The 20,000-nt window shown below is 41.7% G+C and overlaps 1 protein-coding gene and 2 long non-coding RNA genes across 3 annotated transcripts in view; 2 read left to right on the top strand and 1 right to left on the bottom strand.

Annotated features, from left to right (window-relative positions):
- The window catches only part of LOC146501287 (uncharacterized), a 157,185-nt gene extending 155,285 nt beyond the window's left edge, over window positions 1–1,900 (bottom strand). The window contains exon 1 of the long non-coding RNA XR_014869198.1: window positions 1,768–1,900. This is a non-coding gene — a long non-coding RNA (uncharacterized LOC146501287). The remainder of the gene's footprint in view (window positions 1–1,767) is intronic.
- Window positions 1–20,000, top strand: part of nrxn3b (neurexin 3b) — a 358,949-nt gene that overhangs the window by 181,129 nt on the left and 157,820 nt on the right.
- LOC146501286 (uncharacterized) lies at window positions 2,298–12,529 on the top strand. The gene is made up of 2 exons (XR_014869194.1): window positions 2,298–7,628; window positions 7,660–12,529. It is a non-coding gene; the product is annotated as an uncharacterized LOC146501286 (long non-coding RNA).

Here is a 20,000-nt window from a genome sequence, read left to right as displayed (position 1 = left end):
CAGTTAGCTTAGCAACCCTGAAAAGCCAAAGAGCAAAAATTCCTCTTCTTCCCTAAATTTACTTATTGACTTATCATAACTTGTATCACCTATCCAACACGTTCTCGCTCCCAAAGCGTAACATTTTACGCTACGTGACAATTCATCGATATGTTACACCCAACACGTCCCTAGATTACGAGATTGGAAAAATGAGGAAACATGAGAACCGTTTGGAATGAATCTGCACGTGTACATTTTACTTAAATCGCTTTGGAAAACACTATCTAACATCATTAAAGTGATGGTAAGGTTAGGGATTAGTTTATGGTTAGGGCTGGAATACATGGCTGAAACATGTAGCATCATTCTACTGGATTTCATCCATAATCCGGTACGTAGCATAAGAACGAAGACGGTCACCTGTCGTGTTCCTCAGGAACGCTGCGGGACTTGACAGATCGTCAGGATATTATGCCTCAGGAGTGAGAGCGGCCGACCTATAATATGGACAAACTGTGCTCTCTCTGTTCCTTGGTTGAAACCAGTTACTTTCTTTTTCTTTTTTGGAGTCTCCACTGTTGACTAACAAATGTCTGAAATAAACAGTTTGGCATGAAATGCATGTATGCATGTTTCAAGCATTAGCTCGAGGTTAGCTAGCAATGAATGTGCTGCTATGACTACATGTTGTGTTTACTTGACTCGCCCTGCGGGAGGGTTTTCCAGCGTCTGTGAAAACACAGACATGTTGAGTAATCATGTTATTCTTTTCATTACATCACTGTGTATAGTGAGATGGCAACAAGATTTTTCATAGACACCAAACAAAATAAATAATAAATACATATATTTATTATTATTTACATATTTAAAGAAAAAATATAAACATTTATTTACAGATATGCATGACAACACATTCCAGTGGCCCCAAAGTGCCACAGCACTAAAAATAACAAAATTAATTTACAAAAACCAATATACATGTACCCATAAGGTACACGTTTGTGAACAAGGTGCATACACATGACTTGGCGTGATGTTGTCATTCATTTTGAAAAACTACAATCATCCTGGTACCCTCAGTAGTAAATATTAGGGGTGCAACAATACTCGTATCGATATTGAACCGTTCGATACAGTGCTTTCGGTTCAGTACGCATATGTGTCGAACAATACAAAATTTTTAATTTATTTTATCAACTTTTCTTCTGACAATGCTGTCTGTGTTGAGCGCTCAGTGGATCTGCGTTCGACTACTCCGCCTAGGCTGCACTGTCAAGCGCAGATCCACTGAGCGCAGCGCAAGCTAGCAAGACAGAAGCTAAGCTCCTTGCAACATGGCAAACTGAACCTCCCCCACCCTCATTCAGATCTGGCCTTTGGAACTATTTTGGTCTTCATGTGACGTATGACCCTGAAGGTAAGCGCGTCATGGACAAAAGTAAAACAGTATGTCGGATGTGCCACGCAATGCTCAATTACATGGGTGGGAACTAGTGCGTTAGCGCAGTTAGCTCGTTAACGTGGGCACGGGGCGATCCGCGGTAGCTCGTTAACAGAGATTTGCCGTGTTGTGGCGTTAACGTCATTTCAGATTAACGCTGACAGCACTAGTGGGAACACAACGAATATGACTGCACATTTACTCCGACATCATCCTAGTGCAAAGACAAGTGGAAGCAGACAAAAACAACAAGCATGCATGCTACAAACTTTACCCGAGTCATTTAGATTATATTGAATATAATGGCATATAATATTGAGCCATATTCTCCTTATGGGGACCTGATATGTTTAATATGCTGCTGAGAATATAGCCCAGAAGAAGCGTATAGTAGAGCTTTTATTTTGGAAAGAGGCATTTCTCTGTAATAAACTCTCTTTCCCAAAGATGAGGGATTTCTCCATCAGATTTATTTTTGTTGTTGTTTCAGCAACATTAAATTTAAAAATTGTACTTTTGAGTTAAAATATCTATTTATAATTTTAATAAATGACAAATTAAAAAAGCATGATCATTTTTTTGTATCGAAAAAATATCGATCCTTGACACCAAAGTATCGAACCAAACCGTGAATTTTGTGTATCGTTGCACCCCTACTAAATATAGTAAATTTCATCCAGATTGATTAAGATGGCCAAGAGGTTAGCTAACAGGCGTGCACTGTAGTAACAGACAAATGACATGATGACACACAGAAGAGACGATAGCAGATTCAGTTACTTTTAGCTAAGCTAAGCCAAATTCTAAAGCTTTCACTACACGCAGTATTTATACAGAAGGCTAATAATTTGAACTTGATATGCAAATATGCTTTTTCTCTTTAAAAAAGTTTATATTTCTGCACAGTCAGATTTACAGTGAACTGCCTGCTGTAAGAAATAAGCTGTACACGATACATCATAATAGGCCTGTAATGTTATATTTAAGGACTTCATTGTGGAAAAACAAAAAACTGCCATTAGTGATAAACATATTACTCAATCACTGGCTCCTGTTATTTCACTAATAAATAGTGTTTCAGTCAAAATCCTCCCTCGGAAACCTTGCTGTAATTTGACTTCATTAAATTTGTAATGTTAGGGGAGATCTCATGAAAGGGAAACGCAGAGCCGGGTCTGCCTTGTGATTTCACCCCCCCGCTGCTCAGCAGAAATATGCTCTTTGATGTGCCTGAAAGAAGCAGGATTCCACGTTTTCTTTATAAATTCTTTCATTTGCTATCTAGCTCGCTTTAACAATTTAAAACTAGAGTCACCTCGAGCTGCGCTCAGGGACGACGAGCACACGATTCACTATTTATAATTGTTTGTTTCTCTCTCTCCCTCTACCTCGCTCGCTCCCTCTCACTCAGTTTCTTTCCCGGCCCGTGTCTCTAACGCAGCTCCGTGTTTGGAGGCAGGTGTACGGGTTATGGTTAGCGTTCTGCATTGTGGGCTCTGATGGGACTGGCGATGCATTATATTGTGAGCCAGATATGGCTGCAGTCAGACGAGCAAATGGATACTGCCTGTGAACCCTGCCTGGGGATAAAGAAAAAGACAAACTAGCAGAGCGAGGAATCTGCCCAAAAGATATGATTGTGCCTGACACTTAACCCCTGAAACCATTTGACTTCCTGCGAATCTCAGTAAAGGCGTAACTGCAATAATCATCACATCATTATCCCACAAGGAAAAAGAATGAAACCGCACACAAGAACTCACTCTGATGCTTTAAAGACATTTTCGCTCTGTGGTGTAGCCAGACATGACTAAAGCAGCCTCTCGGCCTGGCTTTGAGTTAATGGCGATGTTGATCAATGGCATTTGTTTCCATTACAAAGAGCCATTAGGGCAGTCTGACATGTTGTTTGGACGGCAGGTCTGCCTCATTGGAACAAACTATTTGATTTGGATGGACAAAAGCCAGCTGGTGTGGCAGGGCAGCACTTTTTTTTAAATTTAACACCTCATGCATATTTAGGTCACACACACACACGCACAAAATAAATGTGCTGTCAGGTGAGCGCCCACATTTTCTCAGTTTGAGGTTAGATAATAAGAAGTGCTGCGCAAGTGAGAGAAGATTTGCAGCGGTAGCCATACCATTGTTATATAATGCTGGTCGAAGAGGTGAGATGTACAATTTTTAAGCCAGGTATGCTTCTTTAGGCCAATTATAAACGCATAAATGGATACATGAATGGCAGCAAGATGAGCAAGCGAGAATTTGAAAATGATTAGCATCTGATGTAAAAATACTAATAATGTCCACTAATCAATACAAATTTGTCACATCTTGTGCACGTACGTGCCGCGCTTCCTTCCCTGCAATCTAAAATAAGACTTCTCTCCGAGCAGCCGTGACACACGAAAATGCAGCTCAAGCAAGCAGGAAAGAAAAGTGTTCAATATGGTGATCTGTGTGACTTACATCTGTCCTACTTTTTCAGTGCAATTCGACAGGACGCGGCTTCACAGGCAGTCGCCAACGATTTTCAGCTCGTTTCTAAATTGTTTCCAGTTCTATAGAGATCACAGCCTTAGCAAAACCTGCTTTGGTCCACTTTGTGCTGTCTGTGACAATCACAAGTCTTTCAGCCACCACATCATTGCCACTGAGATTACAAAGCCAAAGGTTGGCTTGTGTGTGTGCGGGTGCGCACATGTGGCTCTCTAAAGGAAGCATCCGTGCAATGTCTGGCCTGGCCAGGTGTTGTAGGGTGACGGTGGGCCTATTTTCCAGCTGGCTGCTCTTGTTAGAAGTCTGCCGGGCACACAAATCGCACCGATTGATTTTGCTCACCCACAGTAAAAAAGGAGGGCTGTGATTACAATGCATGCTTCAGCCAAACTTGAACAACTTTCAAAGTCTCCTGTCCTCCCTTCTGCCGTCTCTCCTTGCCTTTTTTTTGTACATTGTTCGGAAGGTAAACTATTCTTTTCTTGTTACAAGAGGAGCCTCTGAAAGGAAGAATTATGTTGTGGGTTTAAGCGCTACACCCAACTATTTACTTTCCTCGGAAGTTGTCGCAGTTAACATTATTTGACTGTATAATGCATTGGTAGGATACAGGAGCCTCTGTGGGTCGGGTAACGTTGCACTCAGAGTTAGTGTTGTTGCAATAAAAGGGTGTGCTTGTTCTGCAGCATTAAACCAGCGTGTTTTCCAGTAGCAGGAGAAACCAGGGCCTCTAGAGAAATGCAGTGCAAACTCTAAACTTGTGTTTTTCATCGAAAAATGGGAGGTGCATGGGTGACATAAGGTATATGCTGTAGCTCACCTGGATTGAGCAGGTGCTGCTGGTTTGAGTCCACCCCAGACCCCATATCCTGTGTACCATTTCCCCCTCTCCTGTCTACTCTGAGCTGTCCTTTCAACCAAAGTCCAAAATGCCAGAAAAAATCAATCTGTGGAAGAAAATATGAACTGTATATACTCACAAAACAGCCTTCTATTGTTGCCCAGCATTCTCTATTCTGGACCTTCTTCAGGATGTCGGTATACTCCAAAGACAATTGAATTTGGCATGCTCTCAAAGGCTGTCGAACTGCTGTCTAATACGGCTCAGTGAGCAAATGCCTGTATACTCGATGTAACTGAAGGTCTGTTCATTTAATGGCATCCACACCAAATAGATCTAGCAAGTTGTGGTTGGAGGAGATGCAGACAGTTCCCTGGAGAGAGAACACAAGTCTCTTATCTTAGCTATTGGAAAACAAAAAGTCAAGCAATGTGTTTGCTTTTCTTTTTTCTTCCAGGGAAACGTCTTTGACAAGATGAGAAAACACGAGGCCTAGAGGGCTTTAAAAAAAAGAAGGAAAGCCACACAAACAACATATTTGACCATTATTTATTTCTTTTTCTGGTGAGAGCGTATGAATTATGCCAGGCAAAATTTCTGATGAGATCAAAGCAAAATGTGGGTGTGCATTTCCCCCCCTTTGTTGTTTGTTTTTGGAAGTTCTCCATTTTGCCTTTGTTTTTGTTTTATTATATTCTGTTTCTGTTACAAAATCCCTCGTTGCTTTCAGGCCCGATGAAAAGGTTTCACCACTGACGGCAAGCCTTTTCAGCCGTGTGGCGCTGTGCACGAGGACTCATTGGTCTTCATCCTCCTGGCAGTTTGGACAACTTGATTTCTTCCTAGTGGAGGCCTGGTGAACAGTGTCTAGGAAATGCATCTTAGGAAGCTGCTTGTTATGACTAGTTCTAGGCTATCACTAAATCTCGTGGAAGGTATATGTGTATGATTTCCATATTAATAGAAAAAAACTGAAAAATGGTCTCCTGATACGGGTTTTTTTTCTTGCTTATTTATGGGTGCATTGCAGCTTCCCGTGCGTGCTAATGGTGGCTCTGTAAAAGGCAGCTCCTTCTCACCCTCAAACAACATGCATCTCTTCAGCCTTTTCCCTGTTATTTAGTCTTCAAAGCGACTCTGCGTCGGTGTAGAAATAACTGTTATCAATATGCCAGGGACATCTGTTTCTGCATTTTTTTTTCTTTTCGTATGTGCTCATCATTTTTTTCTCTTCGCTTGTGTTCCTGTTCTGCAGCAACGTAGCAACAGCGTGAGAACTCGTAATTAATCCAGCACGTATAATTGCGTTTCGGTGCATCTGGGTGTTCTCGTGTCGATGCCATTCCCCTGCATCCAGATGTGTCTGTTCCATCACGGGCTTATTAGCCTCTGCGAAACCCTTCTTAAATACAACCTGAAGATGTGAACAAATCAATTTAAACTGCTCAAAGCTTGTTTGGATAGCAAACAACAATCAGTTGGGTTTCGTCGTCTTCTTCTTTCTGTCTTCGGGACAGCATCGTCTACGATGGTTTGCTCCCATTTTGGACCTCTTGTTCCGCGCGCATCGATTTCCAGTTTTCGCTTTCTAAACCTCGACTCCATTAAAACTGTGAACCGTGACCAACACGGAGCCTTCCTCTTAACACTCCATATCACCGCAAGGTGAAGAGCGGGCCAAGAAGGCTAAACAGAGAACCGGTGGCAGAAATAGAAGAGGAGAGGAACAAGAGTGAGAAGATGTAGAGGTTTGAGGTTCACTCGGGGTAGCACTTTATCAGCCGAGCACAGCTTCCCTCCACCAGATTGGTCTTGTGTGTTTACGTGCGAAAAAAGAAGAAAAAAAAAGCGCCTATCTCGGGGCTACAGCTCAAGCTCAGGAGGGCTACGCCTGCCCGCCCTGCTTTGCGCGCTCACTCAGCACGGAGTTGAAGAGTTCACCCAGCGGGCTGAGAGTTGCTTCTGATCCAGTAATATGGAGCGTCAACCCCAGGCAGGTCTACAGAGAACTCAGCAGCAAACAGTGCTGAGCCTAGCCTCCCCTGTGTAACATCCCCCTGTCGCCTCCTCTGCTCCCCGCCACACACAAACACATCTATAGTGAAGATATTTTGCACTCTGTTTACTCCGTTTGCTCTGCGCTGGCAAGGTGAAAAAAGTTGGGCCATGAAATCGACAGAGATGAGCAAGGATTGAAAGTTAGGCTGGGTGTTAATTATTTATGTTTCTGCAGTCTAGAGAAGGGAAAAGTGTTGCGTGCAAATGTCCTTCAGCCATCAGGTATGCTCCAGTCTTCTGAGCGTTAGCTTTAGTGCTAATATATTTAAATCAGTATAGAGGATTTGGATATTTCTCTTCTGTTGTTAATTGTCATTATTATTATTCTAACCAGACAGAAGTCCTGTTGAAATGAAGGGAAAATGAGCTCTGATTCTTGGTTGCCTCGAGCGGAGCTTGGCATCACTGCCCCAGAGTATCAGGAGCCTGAAGGAACAGGAAGGAGGGACACAGAGATCTGACTGCATGGAAAACTGCAGGATGGGGAAGCAGACAGTTAGGCTGAGAGGGACACTCTTCAGATTATTAACAACTAGCATCAACTAGAATGATGCCACACCTTGCTAACAGAGCTCCTTCCTGTTAAAAGGGAGTTTTTCCTTCCCACTGTTGCTCGCTCATAGGAAGTGATCTGATTACTGGGTTATTGGAGGGTCTTACCATATAAAACACCTTGAGGCAATAGCTGTTGGGATTTGGTGCTATCTAAATAAAACTGTGTTGAACTAAATGTTTTAATTACAGAACAAACATATACTTTCAGATAGGTGCTATGAAAAAGTGTCAATTTCTTTTCCCAGTGTATGTTTCTTTCTGCATCATCTATCTGTAGTATGTGTTGATGGGAGGGCTTTTTAATATGTGCTTCTCACTAATGCGACTTCTGTACTCTAATGGTGATTGCACTTCTCTGCCCAGTCCTTTCATTTGTACCAGAGGAGCGGGCCTCATCAATGATTGAGCACGGCCTTGCACAGAAAGACGAGCAGTGAGCCGACAGGAAGGCTGGTTTTATTTTCAGCGGCTCTGCATCTGTGTGTTTGCACGCATGTGTGTGTGTGTGTGTGGGTGGAACAGAGGCCATTTTCCGGCTGAAGAGACACTGGTTTACGTTTTGACCTGAGAGACTTGGCAGAAAAGCTGGCTGAAGAATGATGGTGGGGGTAAACAGAAATTGAGGTGTGTATGCGTTTTCAGCTGAGCCCTGCTGTTATCTAGCACAAAATACAACAGAATCTCAAAGGTGTGTGTTTGCTTCTATTAGCCTGGGTGTCAGTTCACATTCTCCTGCTATCTATATGACTGAGATAGACTGTGTTGGCCAGCTCGAGCAATGAAGCGTTGCGGGCTCTGCTGTCTATGATGGACACTGTATGGCCTTCCCGGGGAAATGCATGTATCAATAGTGTTATAATGAGAGACAGGGGAGGGTGGATACACTCACTGGTCTTAACAGAGCCTCACCTTTATTTATGAGACAAGACACTGTGGTTTTCTCACAAAGAAGAGACAGATAATGACATCACTGTCAATGTTGCATCCTCCCCCTTCACAGAGTGCTATTACTTCTACTGTCAGCTGCACAAGGATATACCGTGAGCAGATGTAAGTGCGTGTGTGTGTGTGCTGGTGGAAGCTTAAGTGTATCCATTCAACAGGGGCCACTTTATTGGCCTTTTTTCATTTCATGGATGGGAAATCCTTCATTTGAGCCTCACCTGCTGTCACCTAGTGTCCTGTTTACCATCACTCTCCTCTACACAGCCTTAGTGAAAATCAGTAGTTGATCAGCTACACCGGGTGACAACCTCAGCAATGTTGGCACATTTCCTTCTAATCTTCACCAGTATGGCTCTGGTCCAGTATTATGACTCATGGTCCATAAAAGGGAAACAATGAGAGCGCACTAAGATAGTAGAGTCAGCACCCAAACCCTAGAGATGATCTACTGTTTGGTCAAAACCACCAATTTAAAGAGGTCACCAGGTATACTGTAGTCTGTGATAATATCACGCCGGGCCACCGTGTCCATTTAACTGTGTCCACTGCCTCTGCTAAACGTGAAATGGACAAACATGCAGACTCTGCATGTAGTGCAGTGCAGCTTTAATTTTCTCCCTCATAGTCAGCAGCATATTTGAACAAAGCTTCTCCAGGTTCACTGTGAAAAAGATGTACATCTAAAATTAGAATGAATATCCTGTGACCTGGTACTGTAAGTACTGTATTTAAATTTAAGCAAAGAAGAGGCACCTCTGCTTACCTAAAACCTGCTGTGTGCTTCTTTCCACTAACGATGGACCAAAGAAATCAGCAATATGATGTAAGGCATCAGCCAGACAGGTGGGAAAACTGCACTATCCTGACGGTGGGTATGCAGCGTTTCTACTGGTGGATTTCAAACGTGGATGTCTGCCAAGCTCGTATTGTGGGATTTGTTTTTTCCCTTTTATTTTGACAACCAGGCAGATGTTACAACTTCATTCTGTCATATCTGTTTAGAACATATCCATTCAATTATACCTACTAATCAAGGTATGTTGGATGGCGGCTGCATGCAAGTAAGGTTAAACCTAATTTGAGGCTTTCACTTTGATATATTGCATTTTTTCAAGCTGGCAGCGTGATACTCTCTAGTGTCTTTCACTGTCTCCTATCTGCTTCTGAGCTTCAGATACAGCCCAGCTTTTCTGTCTGCGTTACCACACAGTTAGCGATTAGCACCACATGTTACCCTAACAGAATGTAAAATTAAATTGGGTCTAATTTCAAATATCTAAAGTAAATGTCACTATTTGGTAGAGGTGGGAATCACCATACATCCCACGATACGATATTATCACAATACTTAACGCACGATACGATATTATTGCGATTTTTAAAAATATTTTGCGATATTCAGATTCTGTACATAAAGGTAAACTTTATCAATATTCATTTTCTCTAATATCAAAGTCTCACACTCAGTCTTTCTCTCATTTCAGTTTGATTGTTGACAAACTGAACGGTTTGTATTACAGTCTAGTCCAACTTAACTGAATCAACCATCTGGTACAATTATAGCTATTCTGAACTATGCAGTTTATGAAAACTATGCAGCCCCTTCAGCAACTGAAGAATTTGAAAGTAAATTAAAACAAAATATAATTTTACATGAAATAAAAAAGTTTTAAACTTAATTAAAATAAAACATGTCTTAAATTAAAATAAGTAAACTGTCATGTTTATTGCTGCCAAAAAACAAGTTAAACACATTTGGACAGTGAAGGAATGTCAGGATTCTTGCTCAGAAAAAGGATCAACATGCTCTGAAGTCAGAGCACAAAAACCTTTTTGTAACAAAGTATCGATTTCTGCTGTCCCTGTATCGATACATTATTAGCAAACAAAATATCACGATGCTACACAGTACCGATTTTTCCCCCACCCCTATTATTTGGCTTCTATTTTTCTATAAAATAACCTGAAACATTTAGACAGAGTGCATGAGTAGTTATTATGTTTCAGAGTGCTTTACCCGGCTACAGCAACTTAGTAGCACTTTCTAGCAGACAGCTAGTATTAGCTTTCTATACATAGGATACAAAATAAAATAATCCTCCTAATCATCCAAGCTGGCTGTTAGAGTTACAGCCCTTGGTTTCATATTCTTCCACTGGGTCGGTGGGGTGCTCTGTGGCTCTGTCTCTGTGGATCTATTCCACAGCAGCCATTTTGACATGTAATTATAGGGAAACACAGGTGTTTCTAATGACATCAATGAAGGTTTCGTTCTATTTAGATTCAGAGCCTTAATTAACACCTGTGTTTATGTCAGAGCAGCTGCTGTGGAAAAGATCCCAAGCTTATCTAGCGTATATAATATGAAAGATAGACCATATAAAACACATGTATGAGTCTGAGGTGTTTCATACATCACTGTACAGTAGTTAGTGTGTTTTCAGACTCGCATGCATATTGAAACCTTTGCCTGTTTGGCTATCACCCCCTCACATTTCCATTTTCTGCAGAGTGGGATTCAAAGAACATGTTAGCAGGAAAGGCAGAGCTGCACAGAGAGGCGCACGGCCGAGCGAGTGAAGCAGAGAGCGAGAGTTCAAGGAGGCTGACCTCACTCGATACGCTATTGATTTGCTCGTTTGGGTTCACAGCGAGAGTCTGACACTGGAACTTAACAGCTGAAGGCTCCATCTTCAGTAGCCAATATGAATAAGATCAGCTACTATCGCTTTATTTTCTCTGTCTCGTCCCACGTTAAAAGAAAAAAGGGCGCCGTTAGCATGTAGCAGCAACGGTTGTGTTTGATCACACTGGATCCACATTTTTGGGTCATTTTTTTTGTTTTATGGTGCTCATAATTTATGTTCGCTATGAAGTTGTTCTGTCTGTGTGCAGTGCATTCGAGTGTGAGCTGTCCTTTTGTTTATTTTTGTCTTAAATCCATCTGCCCTGGCTTAAAGCTGTTTCACCCCACTGATATTTCATCTTCAGTGATGGGTTGCTCAGCCACTAGTCTCAGTAATCTCACACTCTCAGCTTTTCTCCTCTTATTTTCCGTCTTTTCTCTCTGTCATTTCTTGTGTGCAAATGGGATATTCAACATTTATGGTTTACAGAGGCTGTCATGTATAATTCAGGCGTGATAACTTTGGTGATGAATTTGACCTTGAGGCGCAGCGAGGCTTTTGATTACAGTTCAGTAGCCCCACGCTTCAGCTGCTTGAAGGTATCGTGCGGGCCATTTAGGAGAGGCTGGCCTCGCTTTCTTGCTAATATGCACTATCTTCTTGCTATTGTTCATGTGCGACACACATCTGTAATTACTCTAACAAGAATCTGCATACACATACATGTCTTTTGTCTTTTATCTGTGTGATTTTACAAGCTAAATTTCTCAGATGGAAGCAGTACAAACACTCGTATCTACTCCAGAAAAGGAATCAAAGCCAAAGCACAAAATCCCTACCTCTCGGTAAGTGTACAAGAGAGAAGAGTGGAACAAGATTTAAATAGACGAACAAAGATTGGTGACGAGCCAGCTAACTGCTGTTGACAGTGCCGTGTTCCCCATAGTTTTGCAGCCCCACTTTGAAGACAGATTACTGTGGATTAATGTAGCTGGCAAATGTAACGACTCTGATGGTGTCCTCTGGCAAAACGGGGACAAAATGTACTTGAGGTGAAGAACGGTGTCTGGAAAGTCACTTTGATTACACTGAGAGCGTCTCGGGTTTCACATCACAACTATTCTGCACCTTTCACTAACTCAGCCCTTATTGGTACCAGGCTTGAACTAAAAGCAGAGCAGTTTAAAGGAAATCTTTCATTTGAGATTGTGAATCGTGTATGCAAGGGAAGTCAAACTTTCCTGCTACTTTTCAATTTGCTCTTGAGAGTTTTTCCCCTTCTATTGGCTTTACAATGCTTTGGGTTTACATTTGGAATTTGGTGGTAATAGAATATCTTCTCTAATCAATCAATAATCTAATTATTTCACACAGCTTGGCTAGAAAACCTTGCGGACTGCAGATGAATAATGGTAAAGGCTGGTCTCTAAGCTTTGGTTGTAGCACTGGCCTGTTTTGCTGATGCTACAGTCATACTAAAGTAAACAGTGGTTGGAGAGTGCAGTATGACCAAAATTATATTGGCTAAATGTAATAAACAAAATCTCTTTGCCTTTAAAATGGTTCCTTCAGTGACAGGGACTGGGGTATGACACCAGTCATTTGGCATCTTCAAAGCACTTTGGTGAATCAAGATGGTGACAATAGGCTAATAAGATGGTACAGCCTGCTATCAGTTTATGACTGTTGCAGACTGATACCAGCTACATTCAATCTGGTATTTCCATGCAGTCTGGGATAATATATAGATAAGAATTACAAGAATTCACAGAAAGTCATATTAAACAGAAATTCACATTTCAAGCAGAAATGTAGAATTTCCTACACAAACACTGAAACAGTTGCTGCAAAATAGCTCCAAAATAACATAGACGCGACCAGATTGAAACTATTTGAGGCGAGTCTCCTATTGCAAGGACACACTGCAGACAAGCCACACTAGTCAATGCAAACTGACCCAGACTGACTGCAACGTGCTGGGAATGTGTCTGCAAACCTTCGCCAACCTGTATGAGAGTGATTGCATTCCATCCAAGTCAGACTGTAACTGGCGGGAGACAGGTTGTCTCGCACCAGGCGACCTGTGCAGGCACTTTGCAGTTAAAAGGGCAACCAGGTGGTTTATGCAAGCCTAGTTCAATCACTGAAGATGCACCTATTTTTTTTTTTCTAGTCACAAGGAAGTTGTATTTTTACTCCAGTGTGAGTGAAGCATTACTCAGAAAGATTTACTTGTCATCTTGGAGTCCTTTGCATTTATCTGTATGTAGTTTGTTGAGCTTCTGAATTAGTGTACTTCAATTTGCACACCAGCTGGGAACCACGTGTCTCACTGCCTCGAGCACTTGCTATAGCGGCGTAAAGCTGTACAGTTATTAGTGCAGCTCCTCCAGTCGCTCTATCTTCTGTCTTATTATGTGAAAAGCTGTTGATGTTGATATCATAACATTGCACTGCCAGCCATGGTATTCCTCTGGCACCATCGCATGTGTTTTCTTGTGTAAGAGAAGTGATAACAAGAAATATCAAGTTCAAAAATAAGAAAATGTAATTGATAGCTGTTGTGAGTCATTTCTTTCACTCAGTGGGTAAAATTAAAGGAGAATTGGAAGGGGTTTGCGTTAAAAATTCCCAATATGAAACTGCAGACATGTATATATATTTTTTTAATCCATTATATGCGTTGCATTATTCATGACTTATGTAAAGCGAAACCTGTTTTTCCTTTGCCATGTTGCAAAACGTCCAAAAAGTCTGCATTCAGAGGACTGGGTAGGAACTCTGTGGTGATCGGGTCTTGTCCTCTTCAATGGTGTATTTTTAACAGACTTTCAAAGAGATAATCACTAAGTAACATGCACGGGCGTTATCCTTTACCGTATGTGCTTGTGCTTTAAATGCCATGTGATTACTCCTTGCAGCTTTTATAGTACAGAGCAGATTTAGACGGGAGCCTGTAACGGCCTATCAAGTTCTGTGCGGCAGTTTGTTACGCCCGCTGCACATGTGCAAACATCTGCATATCATTGGTGTAGCTCCATTTATCCTCGCAACGTTAAATCCATTTACCTCTTGCATGCCATGAGTCTAAATCTAGGGCAGAGTAATTAAATGCCATTCTCTTCCTCCATTAGAGAGATAATTAAGTAGGAAACCAGCACTCGTCTCATTGCTCTTTTATATGGAGGTAAATCGGAGCTGAGATCGGGTGAAATAGGTGCTACCTTGACTGAAAATTTCCTTATTAGTCGAGCCATCTGTAATATCGTCACCTTTGCCTCGCAGCGTGTTTTCGCAGTCTTTCCTCCTCCTGCTTTCTCTGTAATCATCTCAGCGTTTCTTTCCCTTTCTCTTTGTTTGTTCTAACACGATCATCAGGTGTGAATACCGTAGCTGATTTGCATCAAATGTTAAAAAGTTCCAGGTTTTATTGCACCTTTGCTTAAACAAATAACTTGCTGTGCCATTAGGTGTCTGTCACTGAGGAAAAAAAACAGGCCATCTGTTCTGGAGAAGAAATGCTGACTTCATAATCTTAATTTGACAGTAACAATTCACAGTTGGTCACAGTTTGTGACGTTTTCACAGAAGGGTGCCGTGGTTTCCGTTTTCAGAGTTGCTTGAAAATCAGCGACAGAAAGTGGAAATTTGAGGAGGCTCACAATAGGTGTGAAATCCAAATAAACCTTCTTATTTTAGCAAAAGGGTGCTATTCCACTGGGGATTATTGGAGATTAGGAAAACCAGTGAATATAGAGTTGGAACATGCACTGCAATCCTGTTATCTGTCTAAAGAAGCATGAAAGTAGTGTGAGATGAGATGAGATCGAGTGATATCCATTTCCAAGATAAATGTTCTTTGAACATTCATCCAGGCCAACATGAAAAAAGTCGGATTTTTATTCTATAACAAAGCTAACTTTAGAATTTAGGTTAATGGAAGCGTTTTGTTCTGCGAGACCACTTCCATGTACACATTTGTGTTCTCGTATAGGACACAAACTCTCGCTTCTCTGATTCAGTCTGAAAGCTCCTTTCGTCTGCTCCTTTATTCAGACGGGTCAGCACGCTGGATGAATCAGCACATTTGATTTAGCACAGATTGGGTTTTTTTGTTTGTTTTTACATCGGATGCCTTTTCTGATGCAAGCCTCGCTGGGATTTGTGTACTGTAATGCCCCAAATACAAGAAACATGCTTTTTATTTGTTTTTGGTTTGAAAGGTTTCAAAAGGCTGATTATTCAAGAACTAGACAAATGTTCATATTATTAGATCAACCAGCTTTTTGACATGAGAGAGTTTGTTTGTCTTCTACAGAGACTGTTTAATTGATCTTTTGTAGCTCCAGTTTTCTGTCTGTTTATAGCCTTTACTCATTACTGTAGTTTGATTTTTCCCTATTAAAAATTAGATGCTTTAAGGAGAAGACTTCCTTCAACATTAGAGTATAAATGGGGGGAAATTTCCCAGAAATTTGAATAAATCTTCTGTTTGATGGTTTGTTGGTTGGTTGGCTGGTTGGTTTGTTGGTTGGTTGCGTGGTTGGTTTGTTGGTTGGTTGCGTGGTTGGTTTGTTGGTTGGTTGCGTGGTTGGTTTGTTGGTTGGTTGCGTGGTTGGTTGGTTGGTTGGTTGCGTGGTTGGTTTGTTGGTTGGTTGGTTGGTTGCGTGGTTGGTTTGTTGGCTGGTTGGTTGGTTGGTTTGTTGGTTGGTTGGTTGTCTGGTTGGTTTGTTGCATGGTTGGTTGCGTGGTTGGTTTGTTGGTTGGTTGGTTGGTTGTCTGGTTGGTTTGTTGGTTGGCTGGTTGGGTTTGACAATTACCAGATGAGCAAAGATTCAAAGGAAAAGCTCAAAGTGAAACAGCTGACCTCTTAAACCCTTCAGCAGAAGAGAAAGGTTTGGTCCCCTCACAGGCTACCTTAATGACTCCACTTTTACATGAAGGCAGGCAGCTCGCATTCCCTCTAAAAGGCAAAGGAATGGCAGGACAGGGCACAACACTGGCATGAGACAAGGTATGTTGCAAGTGTATGGGAGGCAGTGTCTTTTTAAAAGCCCAAAGCTGTCGTCAGCATGCACAAAGTTTAGAGACATTCAGGCAGATGTCCCTGCTCAGGCTTGATTGCCTTCACCAAGACCCATCAGGGATTGCACTTAGCCCAGCTCGAGTTGGCAAAAAAAGACACAGAATCCCGAGTTATTTTTGCTATGCATGGTTCCTCCATTAGGTACAACTGAAATATTGACGCTGCTTGCTCTTTACACTGCTCTCCTCCATGTATCTTGCATATCATAGGTCAAGAATTAGCTGAACTAGACTTCTCTTTTAGCCAATAATGGATTTTCCACTTAAAGTTAAAAATTTGACAGCGCTCGATAGCTTTATTTTTTTTAAATAGTTTTTTTTACTGACTGTATGGTTTGTTTCCAGGCCCAGAAAGGCTCTTACAGAGAAATGTTCCACATTGCAAAGATTTTTAAAAAAGCACAACGCACATGTCTGCAACATTATTGCCAAACAACTTCAACAAGCACATTTCACATGTGATGTTAAAAAGTGATGGAATCAACTAAAGGTATTTACATAGGTCTTGTCTGTTTTGTGTTTATGCTACAATATTTACTTAGCATCAATGAATTGCATTTGTTTTTCACTCTCATCAAATTGTTTGTTATTGTTGGTGTTTTAATTAGCTCTACATTAAATAGTTAAAATCATGTACAATCAGCATATGCAGCATTCAATTAACAATGATAACAAGCCAATAAGTGAGAAAACATGTTTTATGAATAGCAGCATATGGAAAGTACCTGGCCTGATAATTAGAGCTTTATGCAAAACAAACTTGATGTAGAAACATCATCTAATCTTGTTGCAAACAATGCTCCTATGAGAGTGAAATAAGTGGTTTGAATACCTTAGATAATTCTCCCTGATGGGTGTGTATGTGTGTTTTTGGTTTTATGCTCTTATTGTGTATCTGCCCATCAATAAAGGTGAGTGAACATACTGTATGTATCTACTCATGTCTTCTTACCTGATTTTTGTAAAGCCAATTACTGCATGTCAATAATTTAGAGTTGAGCTACACGGACAAACGTATTGGTCAGTCTACATATTGCTCCTCAACTGCTTTTATGGCATCGCATTCTAAATCTATAGGTAATGATATGGAGTTGCTTCTCCCCCTTTGCAGCTGTAAAAGCCTCCACTCTTTTGGGAAGCTTTTCTTACTAGATTCTGGAGTGTGTCTGTGGGAATATTTGCCAATTCTTTCAGAAGAGCATTTGTGAGATCAGACACTGATGTTTGGCTTGCAGTCTCCCTGTTGGTGCCTCCCAAAGGTGTTCGATGAGGTTGAGGTCAGGGCTCTCTGTGGGTCAGTGAACTTCTTCCACATCTAGCTATCATCTATCAATGCCTTTAAGGACCTTATTACTTTGTGCACTGGGTCACACTCACACTAGAACAGAAAAGGGCCTTCCTCAAACTGGTTCAACAAGTCGGAAGCCTAGGATTGTCCAAAATGCCTTAGTAAGCAGAGCATTGATTTCCCTTCCCTAGAAATAAAAGGCCAAGGCTTAGCCTAGAAAACAACCCAATTGCATTATGCCTCCTCTATCAAACCTTACAGGGTTAGTGCAGGTAACATTCTCCAGACATTTACCAAACCCAGACTCCAACATCGGGCTGCCACATAGAGAATTATGATTTGTCTCGGTGTAGAATACTTTTCTAGAGTCTACTTGCAACACTTGCCTGACCAAAAGACATTTGGCATTCTGCTTGGTGATGTAAGGCTTGCATGAAGCTACTTGGCCATGGAAGCCCATGCAATGAAGCTCTTGGAGAATACTTTTTGTGCTGGAGGTCTTCCCAGAGGAGGTTTAGAGCTCTGCAGTTGCTCGAGTAAAGAGAACATCGGCAAAGTTCCCGTACTGTGCACCTCAGCGTTCAGTTTCTTTGCAACACTGACTGACGTGTTGCAACAGTGGCGTCATATTACAGTGTCACAGTCGATTTCAGTGAGCTCTTTACAATTACTTGTTCTTTCACAAATGTTTTCAAAGACTGCCTGCATGGCTAGGCGCTTGATTCTATGTGGCGGTGAACACACTTGGATTCGAAGATTAACCTGCAGCCTGATCCATATAGAGCATATTTTGTGAATTTCTTGCTATTGGTTACCACAAAAGCAGAGCGAGTCAGGCCATTATGAAATAGGTTTATGTCAGATACAGAACTTTATTCAAAATTTCCTCTGTTGGGTTTGTTTATATGAACAAGTTTCTGTTCAAAAGAAATTCTTGATTATTTGTTATTTTTGCTCGGGTGTTTTTTGGTTTTTGTATTTAATTTAATTTTTTTAATTTTTTTATTTTTTTTGCCTGTCCCGTTTGGCTCTTTTGCCATCAGAATTATTGTCTAAAGGCGAAGAAAGATGCCCAACGGATTTTCTTTACCAAATTGACCATCCCAGCTTTGCCGTAATGGTCCATTTGATTCACCTTTTATTCTTTATTTTAATTTTTACCTGATCATTTCAGGACAATACACTTATATACCGTAGCAGCAGTTCCTCACCACTCGGTTACTTTGCAGTTCCTCCTTCCATTTACAAAAATGCTTCACAAATTATCGAAGCTCTTCAATCCGAATGAAGAGAAATTGTTGTTGTGAAAAGTTTTTTACTGTGAAACTGAGAAGTGCTGAGGCTGGCAGGACACAAGTGTGTAAGAAATAGCAAAATATAACCACAACAGGGGCAGCACGGTGGCACGGTGGTTAGCACTGTTGGCGCACAGCAAGAAGGTTCAATTCCACCATCAGGTCTTTCTGTGTGGAGTTTGCATGTTCTCCCCGTGTTTGCGTGGGTTCCCTCCGGGTACTCCGGCTTCCTCCCACCGTCCAAAGACATGCAGCTTGTGGGGATAGGTTAATTGGATAATCCAAATTGTCACTAGGTGTGAATGTGAAAGTGAGTGTGAGCGCGAATGGTTGTCTGTCCCTGTGTGTTGGCCCTGCGACAGACTGGCGACCTGTCCAGGGTGTACCCCGCCTCTCACCCTATGACAGCTGGGATAGGCTCCAGCGCCCCCCGCAACCCTGAAAAGGAGAAGCGGAAGCGTAATTGTGTGGAAAAATGGCGACTTGTTATGTTGTTGTTGTCATGGAATTAATCCTGCAGTAATGCTGCATTCAACAATCATGCCTTTATAACACAGGCAATTGGACGGAAATAATTAGAGACCAGTCTGTATTTGTTTGGGCTGTCCGAGCAACAAGCTGGTATTTGCAGGTATTCATCGACTGGAAAATTGTTTTTCAACTCAAATGACTGAAAATCTCGACAATTTTAATCGATTTTCTGAACAAACAAACATTCATTATTGTTTATTTTCTCATTTAAAATGTTGCAGATATTATTTCACTTGTCAGGCTTGTATTTCAAATCCACCCACACCACAGTTGTTGACCTGCGGGTCATCACGAGTCCCCTTCAGTGCCCAGCTGCCTACTGCCATATCTTTACCTCCCCTGAAAGTGACCTGATGTCTGTGCATCCACACATGGGAAAAGGCAACGCGGCTTTGCAGCCGTAATTACGCTCCTCCATATTCATGAGGAAGAGAGAGTGCCCGGTGCGAAATGTCAGTGTTTTTCCCACAATGCTTTGTCCTGTCCTCATCCAGCTCTAATTGGACCGGTGCAGGTAGCCTAAGCAAATAGGAAGATGGAAGCCAGCCTGGATTGTGGTCAAAGGGGCCTATGGTTGAATTATATCGCCCCACCACAGTATCAGCACAGAGTCTCACCAGGACAGGATGGCCAATATTCAGCTACCCTGGGGTAATTAAAAATGTCCTCCGTTTAATTTACACCCGGCTGGCGAAGCATGATATCATTATTGGAATGCATTATAACTCAAGGTTATTATGGGTTTTATCTGCTGTGTTTTAGAGCAGGCAATTGTAAGATAGCGGAAGCTACAGTGCTGTGATACTACAGAGAGAAAGGAAAGGTGCAGCAGTCCTCTGCTCCGTGC

Source organism: Neolamprologus multifasciatus, chromosome 15 (assembly GCF_963576455.1).
Source record: "Neolamprologus multifasciatus chromosome 15, fNeoMul1.2, whole genome shotgun sequence".
NCBI lineage: Eukaryota > Metazoa > Chordata > Actinopteri > Cichliformes > Cichlidae > Neolamprologus > Neolamprologus multifasciatus.
This window is presented reverse-complemented; position numbering and strand designations above follow the sequence as displayed.